Genomic DNA, 18,082 nt, shown 5'->3' on the forward strand with positions numbered 1-18,082 from the left:
CAGTGGCAAACCCAGGACCCAAGCCCGGGCCTCTGATGCCCACTGCACCCATCACTTTTCTCTGCCCTGCCCTTAATTGCTGATGTGGTCCCAGGCATATGGCAGGGTGGGAAGGGGAGGGGAAGCTGGAGAGCAGCAGGAACCCAGCCTGCCTCTGGTCTCCAAACTCACAAACCACATCAGGCTGAAATTTGACACACGCTCACTACTTGAAAGGGAGAAGATATTTTTACTTAAAGTCCCCCAGCTGCCTAAACATTGGTCTTTTTCTTTCCCTCCCTCCCAAAAATACATAACTCCTGGGACGTGCTTTTTCCTGCTTCTGCCGGTATTTTCTCAGGGAATAACCATGGGACAGGAGGGTGCCCACTTTTCCTGGCTTCCCTAGAAAGCTTTCCAGAACATGGGCTTAAATGATGAAAGGAGGGGGACTGGTCCTGGCTGGGCCCCCATCTCACTAAGTGACTTTGGGCAAGTCTTGTGTTCTCCGAAATGGAGGTAAAACTGACCTACCCTCTGGAGTCTTGGTGACAGCATAGAAAAGTATGCGTTTACAAACAGCCCTGCGAGGCCACTTCAGGCCTCTCAGCGGAGGACTAAGCTCCCCAAGCCGTACACACTGATTCATGTCCATTGTCACAGCCACAGCAGAACTCTTCCACCAGTTCTCACGTCAGGACTAGACGGACCCTTCAGGAGAATGTTTGCAATCATTAAGAGCTATATAGTCAGACCTCTGGAATCCTGGCACCATCACCTATAGCTTCACAACTCGAGGTACATTATTTAGCCTCTCCATGCCTCAGTTACCTCGCCTGTAAAAGGGGGTAATAATACCTACCTTATAGGAATGGTTGTTAGGAATCAATGAAGTAATTAATGTTACAGTGCTTGATATACTAAAAGATAGCTTTTTATGATTATCATGCAGACCAACATCCCCCCATTTTACAGATGAGGAAACTGAGGCCCAGAAAGCCGAGACTTGCCCAAGGTCACTCAGAAGAATTAAGACTACAGCTCTATTCACAAGTCAGTGCTTCTAACTTTTCTCAGTTCTGCAGTCTCGAATAAGCAAATATATACTCCCAGAGACTGTAGATTTAGGCTGTCAAGTTTTCTTGAAAACCAGAGACCAATGCCTCAGCCAAAGACCACAGACCATACAGAAATCATCTCTATGACCTGGCAACTTTTCATGAAAGACCCAAACTACCCACACAAAGTACGGGGAAGTGACCTACTTGTACTGGATGGCCGAGAAGTTTGAAGGCGTCCAATCAACAGATCTTGCTTGTAATAGTTTGGCACAAGTACACACACAGCTGTTGACAGTGGCCAACTCTGGGGGAAAAATAAGGTTTGGAGAGATTCAGGTCACTCTATACTTTTCTCTATGTTTGAATCTTTAACAATATTTTTTTGCCTTAAAAGTAATAAAAAGAAGAAAATAACACAGCAAAACTCAAAATAACTTAGCAGCTTTATCCAGTAGCTATAAAACTATTGTCTGCTTTTAGATGACATTTATAGCAGGTTCTGAGATCTTCAGTCGGGCTTCCAGAACGTGCCACCCATGCAGGGCCACTGCTCTGGTGCAGACCTACACGCACTTTCCCTTGACCATGCGCACTTTCCCTTGACCACTTTCCCTTGACCATGCGGCAGCCTCCTTGGGGTCCCCTCCCCCCTCGCCTCCAGTTTAGCCCTTTCTGATGCATCCCTTACACCAGCCCCCAGATTGAGAGTTTTTATCATTGCCCTGGCCAGAAACCTTTCTCAACTCCTCACTGCCTTTAAAATGAAGTCCAAACCCTTAGTTTACAATCTAGTTGCATCTTCATTTACAGTCTCAACTCCCACCACTCTAGCCACGTGGATTGCTCAGAAAATTTCAGTGCCTTTGCACAAGCTGTTCCCAATTCTTTAGTATGTCTTTTACCTCAATCCTATTTCCTGGGAAACTGTTACTCATTTCTGAGGCCTGAGTCGCCCAGACAGACTTAGTCACCACTCTTACAGGCTGAAGTATATATCTCAGTATCACGTAATTATGTCAAACCCTATAGATGGGAAGCATCTTGAGGACAGAGAGCTTTGTCCTCCAGTGAGGGCCCTTGGTCCATCACAGGACAAGGCACTAGCCCCCAAAGAGTGCTGAACAAAAGAAGCAGGGAGGAAGGAAATGCCATGAGAGGCAACCCCCCCCCCATAGCCCCCCTCCAGGGAGCTGCCTGCTTTCCCAAGTTCGTGTTAGTCCATAATAAAAAAAGACTATGGGAAAAAAAAAAAAAGACTATGGAAAATTCTGGAGTTCCCTTCCCTGATTCACACGGAAACCTTCTTTGCTGCTGAATAATTCACTCTGGTGCCAACCCAAGCTCCCCCCAGCTATTTACAATTTCCCTGGCATTTACAAACAGTGAGGCCCCAGGAAGGAAAATGGAGTTTCAAGGGAGCTAGATGCCCACTGTCCCCCTTTCTGTCCTGCCTCCTGTTCCAAGACTCTTCCCCTAACACCCATCCCCAAGACACCAACCAGCACCCACAAGTGTGTGTGTGGGGGGTCTCAGGTCCCACCAGATAAAAGGAGTCTGCCGAGGGCCCACTGGAACTGGGCCCCAGCCCTGCCCTTCCTCAGTGTGACTGACTGTGCCTGTGACAAATCCGCAGGACCCTTCAGATCTCTCCGTTGTGGAGTGCAGTCAGACTTCAGCAAGCTGCGTATGGTCACTGTAAAGTGCAGTGCAGCAAAAGGTCATGGTGCCTGGTCAGAAATGTGGTCCTGGGAGAACAGGATGCGCAGGATCAAGTCTTAGAAAAGCCCCCTGAGGGCAAACAAAGGCAGGAGGCATCTCCCCGGAGGCCGTGGCTTCCACAAAGCCCGCGTTACCCCCAGCACAGCCCTGCCCGCTTTTCGCTGTTTAGAGTCCTGCGTGTTTTAAAGATTCTCCTCTCTGCTCTGAGGAAGGTGTGGAGGCAGGATAAAGGGTAGCTGTCTGGGCAGATGAGCGGCTACGAAAGATGTCCCCTGCCCACCCAACACTTGCAAGGATTCAGACTTGCCCTCGGGCCTGGCCCAGAGCAACCAGCCCACACTGGATGAGGGGGACACTGCTGTAATCAGGTTCTGGGGTGATCAGGCAGGAGAGACGATGGGGACGATGGGGAGAGAAACGGGAGATTGCAATCACTGTCTTCAACTCTGAAAGAAGTTTGCCTGTGAGTCAGGGAAGGGGACAAACACCGCAGGGTGGAGGAGACAAATGCAAGCAGATTTCAGAGTAGAAGGAAAACTTTCTAACAGTGCTGGGTCCGGAAAGAGGAAGGAGGTGGACGGCTCCTCGTCGCCCAGGGCGAGCAGGCAAAGGCATTACTAGCCTGGAGTCTAGAATCCGTGGAGCAGACTCCCCAGTGGAGCCGGAGCCCAGACCGCGGGCGGGCGACCACCTGTAAGTCCGGGTCAGACACACCGAGTGCCGGGGTAACCCTGGGCCCAGTTCCACCAGCCGCGGGGGCGGGTCAAGGTTAGCTCGGATGCTGGCAGCACAGCGGGGCCTGTGGGTGGGGGCCAGGCCGTCCTCTTCTGCCCTAGCCCCCCATCCAGCCCTCCTTGGTCCTCTGGAAGACGAGCTTCCAGAGGTGAAGGAGGAAGCCCTTCCACAGCGATGCGCCCGTTGCCGAGCCGAGCTCCAGGAGCTGGCGAGCTCGGACCGCGAGTGGGGAGAAGGGCCCAAATGCTCGGGATCCCCAGATGTCCGAAGTCGTGGCCGACCCCTTCCCCTACCTGCTGCTGCGGCGCTGGCAACGGCGGCTGCTGGGTCCAGCGGTGCTCAGCTGGTTCCGGGCCGCTGGGCGGGCTCCCTGCGATGGCTCGGCCAGGGTGGGCAGGGCGCGGGCCGGAGCCGCCCTCGGGGCGGGGCGGCCGGGATAGGGGCGTAGGGGGAACGGGTGGCGGGGAGGAGCGCCTGCTCTTCCCCTGGGCTGCTGGGAGAATGGCGACTCTGGTTCCAGGCTAGCTTTCTTCCAGTGCGCTGCCTGTCACTTTACCAGTCCCCTCGCTACTTGCCCAAGGAAGGCATCAAGCTTCCTGTTTTCTATGCTAGGAAACTGAGTCCCGGAGCAAGGAGAGGAGAACTGCAGGAGCCTGCTGGGGAGGGGACGAGCGCCTGGGTTGGGCTGGGGCCGAAGAGCTCAGTTTGGTTAGGCTGAGTGCCACGTTCCACTGGGACCAGCTGAGGCAGATTGCAGCTCCGGTGACACCCTCCGACTTCAGGAGGCAAAGCCCTCTGCGGGTGCAATGGGCTTCCTGCAAAAGCAGGGGAAATAGGTGTGCAAGCAGCCCCTAGACCCACTGAGGGGAATAAGGAATGATGATTCCCAACTTCATTTGAAATGAAGAAACAAGAAATGCCCAAGGGCATCCCTGTCCTGTGTTAAAGCAGGAACTTTGCAGTCAGACCGCCTGGGTTGGAACCCCTGACATTACTAGTCCTGCAACTTCAGGCAAATGACATATCAAAGTCTCAATTTCCTCATCTGTAAAACGGCCATAATAATTGCGTCTTCATGGGGCTGTTGGGAAGACTCAGTGAGAGACTTAGCACAATGGCAGGTATTGTGGGTTCTCTATAAATGGAAGTTCTTTTACGTGTGATGGTAGATCATTATTTAGGTGATCAAGCAAATCCACATTGTCAGAAAGATGAATGCAAGGTCACTGTAAACAAGAGTAATATTTTACTTAAATCTCAACAGCATCTCACATGCATTTGAGAAATAAAATTTGTGATGGAGCGAGACCTAGGCCAGCCTCCCAATCAACCTGGTGCAAACATGTGTTTCCCGGACTCTAACAGCGGCTCTGTGGCCCAAGTGGGGACTCACAACAGGAGACTGGACCAGGTGGCCAGGATATCCATTCCCTGCACAGATGCTGGTGGCAGCCCCATGTTCAGCTGGGTAAATCTCCCTCTAACACAAGGTGAAATCTACCAAGTCAATAATTGCCAGGTGCTGGGGAGCAGAGTCAGAAAAGCAGAGAAGCCAAGAGCATAGCACTCACTTCCTGGTTTTTCCTGGTTTTCCCATTGAGTAGCAGCCAGGGGAACCATTGGGCCTGGGGAATCCCAGCCTGGCTCTTCCTCCTGCCTCGTCTTTGTACAACACTCGGAATGACAGGAACCATTTCTTAAACACCTCGTGCCATGCTCTGGGCTTTCCAGGTGTTACCGACTTTCATCCTCACGCCCCCCGCCCCACGCACTCACAAAGTAGGCATTACAATATGCAGTTTTCAGATGAGGCCACAGCATACAGGTTAAGTAGCTCTCCCAAGTTCCCCACAGGTGACACCACACATGCCTGAGTCTTTGGCCCCTTCACCTTTGCTCAATGTCCTGTGTCATACTCTGTCACCCTTCCTGACTTGGGAAACTCTGCCTAGTTCCACTTTCTCTCAGAACTGAAACAGGGTGCCCACCCCCCAGGGAGGCTCACGCCCTCTCTCCGCCACTCCCTGCTTTTTCCAGAGGCTGCCTGTGGCCCACTGTGGGGCAGGTCGGGAGAAAAGCAGAAATGCAGACCGTTTGGCTCTGAGCTCTTTGATTACATTCTGCGGCATACACGCCCCCTGTAGTTATCTAACATATCATTTCCAACCCCAGCAGCTTCTCTCAGACAAAGAGAGGGAAACTTCTGAACCTGTGTCTCCACAGAACTGGGGACTATCATATTGGGATGGAGGAAACACTGGAGAACATCTGGTCGAACCCCTCATTTTAGAAATGGGGAAACTGAGGGCAAGAAAGCCGAGGCTTGCACACATAACCCTGTGATTGCTTCGTTTGGTACTGGAAAGGCCCATAAGCCTCAGCTGTCACCAGACATAATTTAAAATGATGACAACGATGGTGCTGACCAATACTTACACTGGTGGGCTAAGCAAATTCCTAGTGCTTTGCTTTGCGTCCATCAACACATGTATTTCACAGCTGGTCTAGATATGTCTTGGCCTGACTTTTCAGTCAGGGTCAAGTCTGTCTTTCATGGATGCTTAGAAGTCCCCTCTGCCTTGGTGTCTTATTCTCATTTCTTTCTAGACTCTTTTTGTACTCCTCTCTCATTGGGTCTGGGCCTCAGTGAGGCCTATTTGCCCTGGGTCTGACCTTCAGAGGGAATGTCATCTTGTTCATGCTGATAAGGGTCTCCTCTCATGGAAGAATTCTGATGTATGCTTTTGCCAGAAGACCACCTCCTCCCCAGGAGTGAGGAATTGGGGAAACAAAGGCTACACGCAGGCCACGCAGTAGACAGTTTGGGGGTGCCTGCTCCCTCTTCTGAGAATGCCTCTCCCCACCCACGGGGGTGGCCCTTACTTGGCCCTCATGTTTGTACTATAACCCTTACCCAAACACAGTTGACAGCATTAGGAGAGGTCACCAGAACTAAGCTGAACTATCGGAATTTGTAACGAGAGTTTGGGACAGACCAATTTTGGCTAATTAACTTGGCCTGTGAGGACTGGTCATCTCTGAAAGCTAAGGCTGCCATCTTCCACAGACAAAGCTAGTGAGACCCTCATTAAATGGCTAGGTGGGTGTGGAGAAGCTCAGAGAGGAGAAAGCTGGGCTGCCCAGAAGAGACTTCTGGATCCATTGGGCTCTTCTGGATGCAGACCTCTCCTGAAGCTAGCTTCAGAAAAATAAGTTATTAGGGTAAATATTTACTGAGCATTGAATGCCTTATAGCAGGTTCCCCGGAGCAGAGCAAAAGACAGGGATTTAGTGCCAAGGATTCACTGAAGGGGTGCTCTCAGGAGATCCTGGAATATCCCCAGGAGCAGGGATGCAGCTGGGCCTCAGAGTCAGACGAGAAGCAGGGCCTGACTATTAAAGGAAACCTGGAAAGTATCATCTTTCACCACTGTCCATCGTATTATCGTTCTGCCTGACATCAGACAAGCATCTCTGCTTTCCAAAAAATGGCTTTACCAGCAGGGAGCTGGAGTCTTTGTCTGTGACCCACATGCTAACTTGGGTCAGATGCCTACCCTTGGTCCAGCTGACTCTAGCCAGAGGGCCAGGGTCACACTGCACAAACCTGCCTGCTCCCAATGTAACCTGTGGATGGAGGGAAAAGGGGAGGGGAAGCCAGGCAGAGAAGACAGCTTTACTGTGTGGAAGGATGCGGTCAGCCTTGAAAGGATGGAAAGAACAGGAATAAAGTTGAGGAATGGGATAGCATCTCTGCTAAGGGCACAGGATAAACAAAAGTGTGGAAGCTGGAGGAAGAGGAGCCTGAAAGACGGGAGGCGTCTGTGGTTGGCTCCCGCCTGAGTCCCTTCAGTGGTGTGCTAGCGCCAGCTTGAACTAGCTTGCAAGAGCTGGTTGTTACATTTCCAGGAATTCTGACAGCCAGTGGTTAAATACAGCCTTCAATAAAAATTAATTTATATAAACTTATAATTAAATCAATTGTAAAATAAAGATAACAAGTTCTCTAAACGTATGACTTCCTAATTATTTCACTATACTATTACCTATGCGCGTAAGGCGATTTTAGCTATTTGTCTACATAACAGGTGGGAATACTACCTAATTGTGTGCTACTGCACATTACTTCCCAATTCCACACTCAGTGATATCACACGTAAGCTGACGTCAGGTATGGTGGGAGTACTTACACCACAGAAGTCAGCAAAGGCTACAAATCAGGCTTCTCTTCTCCCCGACACACCACCCACCGAACTTGTTGTTTTAACATTTACCAGCACAGCACTACCCACTACCCCGGGTTCCCCCATTCATCAGTCGGCACTGGGTGGAGGTTGCCTGTTTATGTGTATATTTCCCTCACTGCCTGCTGAACTCAGAAGAAGGAGAAAATGTGTTTGCTAGGTTTTCCAACATATCTCCAGCATCAAATTGTGCCTGGCAGGGAGCAGATGATTCGCAAACTTTTATTGAATTAGTCAGTCAGTACATGAGGGAAACGACAGATGAGTTCAGTCAGACAGAGTGAGTTGGGACACATCAGGACCCAGGAGAGGACTGTACTTTGAATTCCGAGAGCCACCAATCCTAACGTCTTCTGACTCCCTGGGCAGCAATGTGTTTGTGCCATTATTTGAATGAGAACTTAGAAATATGGGTTCCATACAATCACTGTCAGCTCAGTTGTAAAACCCACAGTTGATGAATTTCTACATTGTTGGATTCCTAGCAGGCACGATTTTATGACTGCGCCAAATAAACACGAGTCAGATGCTGGACAGCGTGAGCCTCCGAGAGGGTCACTGATGATGTTACCCTGTAGAAAATTCCCCCTCCATCCGGCCTTCCAGGCTAGATTTTCAAGGAAATGGCAAAAGCACCCAGATGCCCTCTCTCCTTCTACCACTCAGTCCTGTCCGTACCTACACAGCTGGCCATATGACAGTGGCACTTATGAGAGGAAAAACTAAAATTGTAATTGTAACTACCATTTTGGGGGCGCTTATTATATGCTGGCCACTTTATTATTTCAATTACGCCTTACAACTACCATCTAGGTTAGGTATAATCTTTAATTTTTCAAATAAATAAACAGGCTCAGAAAGGAGAAGTAACCTGCTTAAAGCTCCACAGCTGGGTGAGTGGTAGACTGGGATTTGAACACAGGTCTGCCTCCAAAACCCAGGTTCTTTCGACAGCCAAAGTGAAAGAAAGTCAAGGGGAAGGGAAGGCCTTTTCCACGCCTCCTATTCTGGATCAGCAATTATTTAGCTCCATCTTGACAATGGTAGGGCCTGATATCAGCCCCTTCCCTGTACCGTTCATGCAATGCTTCATGACAAGTCACTGTTTCTTTATGTGGAAGGTATTTGGAGTTGTTTGAGAAATGTAGGCCTATTTTAAGAAAGATTGTAAACTGCTGTGCTTTAGAAATAAAAAGTAATTCATAAAACGCCTTAAACACACATGCCAAAAAAAATCTTTGAGGCAGTGCTATTTTTGTATTCTTTTAGACCCACATGAGAAGTTTATGTTTTCTCTCTTTTCCTTACCTATTTTTTACTCACTGCTTTTCTAAGTACCAGCTACGTGCAAGCCCTGTGTGGGGGGCTAAAAGCATAGAAATGAGTTTGCCACAGACTCCATCTTTGCAGGGCCTGCAGCCAAGGAAACGGACACTTACAATAGGGTGTTGTGGGAGCTGAGAGACGGAGAAAGCATGGGGAAGGTGGGATGAGAGGCTGGGGGACACAGACAGGGCCCAAGGAGACTGCGAAGAAGATGAGCCAGGCCTTGGAGGACACCTCTCTGTGCCTCCGTCTCTTGATCTAATCATTGTGTCAACCTCAAAGAGTCATAAGGAAAATGAAATTATCCATGTCAACTACTTGCTGCAAAACGTGGGGCATAGAAAGGGCTTGGTAAACAGGAGCTGGTACTATTATGGGAACGCTGTAGGTACAGGCCTGGAGGTGTTTAAGATGAATGAGAATGTGCCAGCATATCTGGAATGCAGGGTCCTTGGACTGAGTTATAGAAGATGAAATCAGACAGCAAGAGGACGACAGGAATCATGGGTGCCTGCTCTGACCATTATCTCCTTCATTTATGACAACAATTTCCTCGAATTGAACTGTTCTCACTCCCAGTTCACAGACAGAGAAACTGAGGCTCAGGGAGGTGAAGTCACTTGTTTCAGTTGCACAGCTGGGAAATGGCAGAGCTGGGACGAGAGAACCCAGATTTCACTCCAGAGCCACTGTCTCCCATGTGGGGCTGAGAGCATGTCAGACTGAAGGGACGGGGCAGTGGGAAGCTGTCAAAGGCTTTCATGCAGGAGACTGAAACTACTGGAGCTGGATCAAAAGGGAGCTTCCGCCTCGCACAGGGGCCCACTGGCCTCCACACCCAACGGCCCAGCTTAGGCAGGAAGAGCTAGCTTTTGTTCTGGATGAATCAGCCCAGCTGTTTCTGAAAGCCCAGCCCCACTCTTCTGGGCCCAGCAGAGCAGAAGGCATTCAGCTGTCCCAGCAGGTCACCAGTGGGGTGGGAGGGGGCAGTACTTTGTACACTGTACGGCAGCATTTACAGAGTTATATTATCACAACACGGAACAATGGGCTTTTCAAACGTTATGCTATGTCTTGTGCTGCAAGTTGTAGTGGAAACACAATCAGGCCAGGAAAGCATTACCTGCTTTCCATTACTTTGGAATTTGGAGAAAACAAACAAATAAACCACCCACCCATAACAGCTGACCGGATTAAGGTTTCAGTCAAAAGTTGAGCTCCCTTCTCCACTTTCCTCCTCTTGCACTTTACTTCTCCTCCTCTCCCTTCTCTCTATTCCTCTGTGCTTCTGTTTTTCTCTTTTCCCCTCCTCCACTTTCTCCTTTCTCACCAGTTTCAGCAGTCACAGCACTTTGCTGGCATCCAAATAGCCTTGCTGGAAGAATTAGGGTACCCAAGTTCATTCCCAGCCTGGCTCTCATGGAGTGATCCTGGGCAAGTCACACTCCTCTCAGCCTCCATTGTCTCATCTGCAAACTGGGACACAACACAGGTACTGATTTCTAAGAGAGGTGATAACTGGCTCATAAAATCAGTTTTTCCAGCCCCTGGTTCTGCCGCACTGGTGATCTACTGCCCCAACGAGAGCCAGAGGGCGTCTGTCTCATAAGGTTTAGTAAATTGTCCTTTAAAATGTTTGATTTTAAGTCAAGTCACTCTAGGTTGTCTTGTTTCACATTTGTAATTTGTAAGAATGTCTTCAAAAACTCACAGTGCAAATCATTCACTTTGGTTCTATTTTTTTTCTCGAATGAAAACCACTGATTTGAGAAACCCAATGCCTGATTAACAAGAGGCACAATGGTTCCCTGATGGAGCTTTCTTCTCCTGATGCTCCCCAAACTCCGAGGCTGAAGCCGCCCCAGCAGGGGAGAGCAGCCCACCCCCACACTCAGCAGGCAATCTGGAACTGTGCTTTTTCCCTGATGTACCATCATGCTGATTTGACCCTGACCTCGGACAGACGACCCTGCAGATGCAGGACCCTGGGCAGGCGCCAGGGGTTTGGGGGGCTGTCCAGCTCCTTGCCTGCTTAGCCCAGACCCTGCACTCACTCTCCAAGGTCCCAGCCTGCCAGGAGCTCCGTAGCAAAATTTGTCTGTATATCTGCCCTGAGGGAGGCCAAACCTCCCTCTTTGTTTGTCTCTAGATGCCTTACCCGACCCCCTTCAGGGATGAGGGAGCAACCTTTAGGTAGTTAACTGTGAGTTACCCCAAGAGGACATTTAAGTTGATTTTTCCCTAGAGCCATAAAACAGTTAAATCTTCAGTGGGCAACCTGTGACTCCTGTTAATGTTCGTAATTTAATCACAGCATAAAATACGATAGGTACAGTCTGGTTTTATGGGACCCATGAAAAGCAATGGGAACCTCCTGTGCCAAGGGACACAGGTTGGTAAGCTCTACATTTTATCACCATCCAGACCAATTCCAAACTTTTTAGGCCTGGCGTTGGTGGCCACACGTGATCTAGCCTTGCTTTCTCTCTCCAGCTTCATCTCATTCCCCTTCCCCCCAACCCTCTGCCAGTGAATCACCCGCTGATACCCCAGCAGATCCTGCTTTCTGTCACCTCAACACCTCCAAGCCTCTGTACCCCGGCTCTCTCTAAGGATTGCCTACTTTGACATTTTTCTCCTATTTAACTCTTCCCTATCTTTTCAGACACAGTGTGGGGAGAGCCTCCCTGACAAAGCATTGCCTGACTCCTCCTAAGCGTCTCAGATTAGCTTGCCCCCCCCCACACACACACACAATCCCTGTGCCGCCTCCATCACAGCACTTCCTGGACCATCCTGCTGAAACAGGTTCCACTTGTCCCCTTATTCTTCATCCCAGAACTCCGCTCAATTCCCTTCTACGTGATGGTTATTTGTAATGATTTAGTTACTATTTTTGTTTCCTGGCTCCCCCACTAGCCTGTGAGCTCCCTGAGTTCAGGGCCAGATAGCTCATTCTCTCCTGCCTATGCAAGGGAGCAGCGCAGCACCTGGGCAGAGCAGACCTGCAATGCACATTTACTGAACTGAAGCACTTATCACACTGCGTGGTGATCATCTCTTTATGTTTCTAGCTCTACCTGCGAATCTCCTGGGGGAGGGGACTCAGGTTTATTGTGACTGTGTTCCCAGTGTCCAGCACAAAACTTCACAAAAAATAGGAGACTAGTAGACGTGGAATGAATAAATGAATGAATGAATGAAATGCATAAAGAGAAGAACTAACATGAAGGCAAGATGAATAAATGAGCACATAAAGGAATTCCAAATAATCTTTCTGAAACAACCAATGAATAGCTGTTACTTTCACTGTTTGAAATAAATATGAGGCTCTTGTCTTGCTTCTGCTCAATTGTACTGCTGAAAACATTTGTAATGGAGTTGCTCAAGGCTAACCTTTAAAAAAACAATCACCACAGAAATCTAATGACTGGAGTAGCCTTTTCATGAATAGGCAAGACACTGATATCAATTTACATTAATTAGTAAGGCTAAGATACCCTCTCAAAATGCCTGCTTCCTTAACCTTCCAGATTTGTATCAAACATCACCTGTTTCCATGTTTCATACTTTTAAAAAGTTTGTCACTGTAGCAATACTGAAGTGTGTGTCTGTGTGTGTGTGTGTGTGTGTGTGTGTAAAGGAGGAAACTGTTTCTTCTCTACTACTCACATAGAACTTCACTTCTGGCACCAAATATGTGGGTTTTCCCACACCAACCAATTCTGTGACACCAGTGGGCGTTTTACAATTCAATTCAATTCTGGCATTATCTACCTGGAGATAGCATCAAATCCCACAGCTTAAGGGCTCAGTCCCACAAGACTGTCCCCACCCCCACTTCAGATGCCAATCACCAAGTCCAGGCCTCTAATACTTCTGACCAACCAGCTATAAATCCAGGTTTCCCATGACCTCCTTCTCATGTTCCCTAACTTGCTAGAATGGTTCACAGAACTCAGGAAAATAATTTACTTACTAAGGTGCCAGTTGATTATAAAGGACTCAACTCAGGAACAGCCAGATGGAAGAGACGCACAGGACGAGCGTGGAGGAAGGGGTGCAGAGCTTCCATGTTTCCATGCCACCTCTATGTGTGCAGCCACTCTAAAGTTCTTTGAACCCCGACGTGCAGGGACTTTTACTGTGGCTTCATCACATAGGCATGAGAAATTAACTCAGTCTCCAGCTCTTCTCCCCTTCCAGGAGGAGGATGGGGGAGTAGGGCTGAAAGTTCCAAGCTTCTAATCCATGGCTTGGCCTTTCTGGTGACCAGACCCCACCCTGAAGCTATCCAGGAGCCCAGCAAGAGTCTCCTTGTTAGAACAATAGAATCTATAGAAATAGATTTCTATCGCCCCCAAAATTTCGAAGCTCTGTGTCAGGAACCAGGTTCAAAGACCAACTATTGGAACAAAAGATGCTCCTAGCACCTTTATCACTTAGGAAATTACACAGGTTTGAGCTCTGGCTAGGAGCCAGGGATGAAGACTAAAATACTTATTTCTTATTATATCGCAATATCACAGTGTTTGTTCCATAATATACACATATTTAAATGCTCACGCTATTAAAAATACAGTTACTTAAATGTCTTCAATATAGCCTTTAGCTCTACGTGAAGTAACCATATTTCCCCAACTTCCCTAAAGTCCGAGCATAGCACCTGATAAGGGATGGACAACAATCAGAAACTTTACACCCAGGACTGTCCTAGAATGTTCTGGATGGATAATCACCATACCCATGGCACTTCTAATTTTACACAGGTGTAATCATCACATGTAAACAATTATACACCAATCTTTCCCTTGTGACATTATTTAGGAAACATTTTTCCACGTTGTGTTGTACTTTTTATATTTCCTCCCCAATAAGGCATATAACCCCCTGAGCCTCTGTTTTCTCACCTGTAATCACTTCATCTCCCATGACTCCCCACCCCACCCCAGCTCCTGAAAGTTAAGTGAGCTAATGGGAAGAGGCCTTCCAGCGGACGCGAGTGCAGGCTTGGGATCATACACACCTTTGTGGAATCCCGGCTCTGCCACTTCCTTGCTATGTTACCTTCGTTTGGCAAGTTAACTGTCATTGTTGATGCTCAGTGTTCTCATCTGTAAATTAGAAATAATAGTGCCTTATACAGAGTTGGTATAAGGATTAAATGGGTTTTTAAAAAATGCATGTGTTTGACACATAGTAGGTCTTAATAAACAATAGCTGACATTATTATTGTTGTTCTTGTTATAATATTTTGCTTTTCCGTAGAGTTCATATATTGTCATTACTTAACCCTTTCCAAATCATTTCCTATTCCTTACTCTTACAGATAATTCTGCAAGGTACATCCTCAGGCATACAACTTTTTTCTCTCCCCATCCCCCCAAATTCTCTTCAGATTAAACTCCCAGGAAGAGCCAGGGCCCCCACAGGCTTTTCCTCTGTCTGCTCGGTGAGCTCCGATTCTTCCAGGGCCTCACCTTCAGACAGTCTTCTCTGACGCCCAAAGAGAATGAATCTCTCCCCGCACATCCCAGGCCCCCTTCAATTTTACCTAGAACACACCATCTCCCTCAGAGGCACTTCTGCGTCCTCTCCCTCCAATACAATTTCCACATGGCCCCAGAAGGATTTTTCTAGAAATACATGTTCTCTCTGTGGGAAAACAGAGTCTCTTAAAATGGCTAGTGAGACTGTCATTTGATATGAGCTGAAAGAGCAGTAGACGAGCCGATAGACAATTAGAATACTTATCATTCTCTTTAATCCAGCGATTCCACCTCCAGGAATTTTTTTTACAGAAGTACTAAAAAATGTACAAAATGGCATATCTAAGATTATTGAGGCAGCAATGCTTATAGTGGTTAAACTATTGGAAATTACACAAATGTCCATCAATAGAGGATTATTTAAATGAATTATGTAACATGCATACACTGACTAGTACAAATAGGTAAAACTCTTTATGTAGTAAAACGGGGGCATTTCCAAGCTATATCTACATTTTTAAGTGAAAAATGCAAAGTACAAAGCAAAGTGTATGGGATGCTAGCATGTGTGTGTGGAGACTAAAAATGAGGGGAAAGAAAAGATATGTGTTTGCTTGTACTTTGTGTAAATACTTTGGAAGGATACGTAAGAAGCTGGTAACATTGGTTCCCTCTGGGGAGGGTAGTGTTGGCTGGTAGATTGGGGAAGAAAGGAGATTTTTCCATGTATACCTGTCGTTGCCTTTGAATTTTAAACCATGTGAATGTATATTACCTATTCAAAATAATAACAAAAATAGACAGAAAGCACGTTGTGGAGACACAAAAATATTGCTCTCTGTGCTTGTTGCTAAAGGGATGACCAAAGAATTCATCTTCTGGAGAAAACTGCTCTCCTGTTGGGGGAAATGCCTTCTACGGGCCTTTTGGTTGTGCAAAGCCAAAGTCCAGGGCCTGTCTGGAGAGGGAGGGTTACAACCACTGGAGAGTGGAGGATGACCTCTTTGGGTGAAGAGGTGGTTCTGATTTTAAGTAACTATTTATCTCCTCTGAAGTGGACCTAAGAGACAGGATTTGGGGGCACTGGGTACTGAGAGGAGAAGGGGAAAAAAAAGGACTAAATAAGAATAAGAGATAAGAATGAACCTCCAGCACTGAGATGGCTCTTCATGATGGTATAAGGCTGAAGGATTTCAGAACAAGTGACTTGTTTCACGGGGAGGCCAAACCTTGCTATTGTGTGTGTGGCAGGATGTGAAGGTTCATACTGTTTCGGTATGAAAACAGTTGCCTCCTTTCTCTTGCCTACTTACTGCGATTATTTTTCCTCACTTAATGTGCAGTTTGAATGTTGAGCCCTCCCTACCCTGGAGAAAAGGGAAATCTTTTCTGTTTTCTTTTTGGTTTGTTTGTATTAATTGCTGATGAACCAGACTCTAGCTTTAACAGCTCAACAAGTCTTCTGTTAAAGGTCTAGAGAAGAACTGAGGGACTAGAAGAGAGAAAGGAGGAAGTACTAAGAAGGAGGCCAAAAGAGGGGAAAAGAAAGATTTTTCTCAGAAGTAGATCAGAAGATAGGAAGGAGAAGAAAGTGACAGGGAGGGTCAGTACAAGGACGCCACTGGCCGGGGACCTGATCTGGGCAGTTGACCAAGAAGCAGCAGGGCCTGAAACTCACCTGAGCCAGGGGAATGGAACTAGCGAAGAAGGCTTCACGGGACACCGATTGTGCACCAAGGAACATGGTGAGAGCTGCGTTATTGTCTCAGGTTGTTCTGCCATGACCAGAGAAACTCCTGTTGCCTGCACCAAACTCATCCCGTACACATTGTTCCTCTGTGGGCAGCTGGTGAATAGACCATGCTGCTGGCATCGATAACTCACTGGATGCCTAACCAGCTGGAGAGATGCCCTTCTATACAACTTCAACATGAACCTGCCCCATTATTCCAGGTGACATAATGTCCCAGGACAAAACCTGGAAGCCCCAAGCAAGGGAAGGGGCCTTGGACCCAGTGCAGTGGTGACAAGAAAGCTCTGGGCATCTGTCCATGGTGGGGGAAGGGGAACAATAAAAGTGAGAGCTGAACTAAACAAGCTCAAACCCTCCTGAGATGGGACAGTGGTTAATGACACCACTGTCACACATGGGTAGGGACAATCTGGATGGCAATGCCTCGAAAATAGGACAATACTCACCTGCTTAAAACCTTTGAGGGCTATTCTCCGCCTATAGGGCAAATTCCAAATTTCTCAGCCTGGTGTATCAGTCAGGATAGGCTAAGTCATGCTGCAGTAACAAATTAACCCCGAAATCCTAATGGCTTAACACAACAAAAGTTTATTTCATGCTCATGGTATAAATATCATACCTGTGCTCCACGTAAACATTCATGGACCCAGACTGATGGAGGGGCCATCCATGTGGAGCTGCATGCTTGGAACACGTGGCCTCCTTAGTCACTGTGGCAGGGCAGGAAAGCTAAGGGAGAACTTGCTTTTTCATACTTCAGCCCAGAATTGACATGTGTGACATCCATGTACAGCATGTTGGTGAAACTAGTCACATGGTTTCTTCCAACTGCAAGGAGACTGGGAAACGTGGGGAGTAAATGAATATTTGGTGAGCAGTACATATCTCTGTCATACATAGCATTTAAGACTATTTGTGATCTGCCCCCCAGGGTCTCCTCCAGCTTCATTTCCTGCCACCGCTCCACTTCCCAACTCATAATCCACCTCTGCTCACAGGAGTCTTCACTCAGCTACTCAGCTATGTCCTTGAACCATTGCTCCCCCAAACTTTGCTCACGCTGGTTCCTGAACATAAAATGACCCTTTCCCACCTTCCCCAAATGCCAAAATTCTACTTCTTTTAAGCCCAGCTCAAATGCCACCTTTCCCATTCCTGATCCCTCAGGGTAAAATTAATCGACCTGTTTCAGTTCTGCCATATCTCTTGATATACTATACTTCCATTAGCACCTAGGGTCCATGGGACTGCCTTCCTGGCACCTTTCATAGTGCCTGGCACAGAGTGGGCACTAAATAAATATTTGCCAAATAAATGCTTCTACTTTAGACTTTTTCAAATAATACTTTGTATGACTTTCTCCACACCCAACTACTCACCCCAAATAGGTTGTGTACTCTGGATGATACAGACTAAATGTTATTCATCTCTATTTCCCTATTACCTGCTGGCACTGGGAAATTTTTCAGTAAATCTTTGAGGGAGAATTGATTAATTTGCCCTTACATTTAATTTTGAATAGCGATTTAAAAATAATTGCAAATGGGTCTTTTAAAAACGAACATTGGCTGTGTGTGTGTTAGACTTCACTTAAAAAGTGTACTCTAAAAACCAAGCAAGAATAATAAGCAAAAAAGGGAAGTATTTAGAGACTAAATTGCATAAACACAAAGGTACTTCTCGGAGATGTAATCACTGGTGTGTGAGTTTTGTAATAGCATCTGTAGACAAAAGTATTAACGTTCTTTTGGGCGCAGTAACATTGGCTAGAGCTGG

At 47.3% G+C, this 18,082-nt stretch overlaps 1 protein-coding gene across 3 annotated transcripts in view; it reads right to left on the minus strand.

Moving 5' to 3' along the window:
* The window catches only part of GSN (gelsolin), a 52,427-nt gene extending 48,283 nt beyond the window's left edge, over positions 1 to 4,144 (minus strand). Inside the window, exons 1-2 of one of the 3 annotated variants that reach the window (XM_019731226.3) lie at positions 3,788 to 4,144; positions 1,245 to 1,344 (exon numbers count right to left, since the gene is read on the minus strand). The gene's annotated coding sequence lies outside the window, so the exon portion shown is untranslated. The remainder of the gene's footprint in view (positions 1 to 1,244; positions 1,345 to 3,787) is intronic. The other 2 variants (XM_074330943.2, XM_074330944.2) reach the window with 2 other exon arrangements.
* Positions 4,145 to 18,082: the final 13,938 nt, after the last annotated feature.

This window comes from Rhinolophus sinicus, chromosome 16 (assembly GCF_057876585.1).
Source record: "Rhinolophus sinicus isolate RSI-liver-muscle chromosome 16, RSI-T2T, whole genome shotgun sequence".
Lineage (NCBI taxonomy): Eukaryota > Metazoa > Chordata > Mammalia > Chiroptera > Rhinolophidae > Rhinolophus > Rhinolophus sinicus.